Here is an 850-nt window from a genome sequence, read left to right as displayed (position 1 = left end):
GTCTTCAGATTGTTTACTGATGCGTAGATCTATAGAAATGAAAAATGATCATCTTCGGATTGGTTACCGATGTGTTGATCTATAGAAATGAAAGTGATCGTCTTCGAATTGTTTACCGATGCGTAGATCAACATGAACGTAATAGGTCCAATCTTGAAGGTAGGTAAAGAGGGAGAATAAGCATATGATACTTGCAATTCAAACGATAAAGTATGAATGATTCGTGTGTTATGCATCGAGTATATGGAAAGTGTCAATGAAGATGCATGGATCATGTGAGTATGAGGAAATTATGTATGGTTTATGTGTCATGCATTATAGATAAATTTTTGTTCTTTTCTTTGATTCCCCGATCCTTATGCTCTTCTCCGTCCCAAAATTCAATTGATGAATAAAGACAAATATTGTTTCCACATGATGACTTTTCGTATCTATCGAATGACCGCTTTATTCGAAGTGAAGCAAAAATCCATTGTTTAAAATGACTACCCTCCTTATTATTCTTCACACACTCATATATCTTGAGAATCAAACGAGTTCCCGTGTATATTTTCAAGTGTCAAAATGTTTAAAATATTTTTATATTTTCACATAGTTCAAATTCCAACATTTATTATTATAAAACAAAATTTGAAACAATAGAACACTCAATAATGAAATCGGATTGGTATATAAAGAGTGTAACGTACAACATCGAATGACAATATTGAAAAATGTACATTCGTTACATTAAAAGCAAAACAATTGAGGCAGGGGTTACAATGTGGGGACGAGTATGTTTAATTTAAGTAGAGACATAACAAACGCTAGTCATTCTTGTAATTTAAGAATCCTAATAATCAGCTTCCAA

The sequence above is a fragment of the Cicer arietinum genome, chromosome 6, assembly GCF_000331145.2.
Source record: "Cicer arietinum cultivar CDC Frontier isolate Library 1 chromosome 6, Cicar.CDCFrontier_v2.0, whole genome shotgun sequence".
NCBI classification, from domain to species: Eukaryota; Viridiplantae; Streptophyta; class Magnoliopsida; order Fabales; family Fabaceae; genus Cicer; species Cicer arietinum.
The sequence above is the reverse complement of the archived record's forward strand: the minus strand, read 5'-3'. Positions refer to the sequence as shown.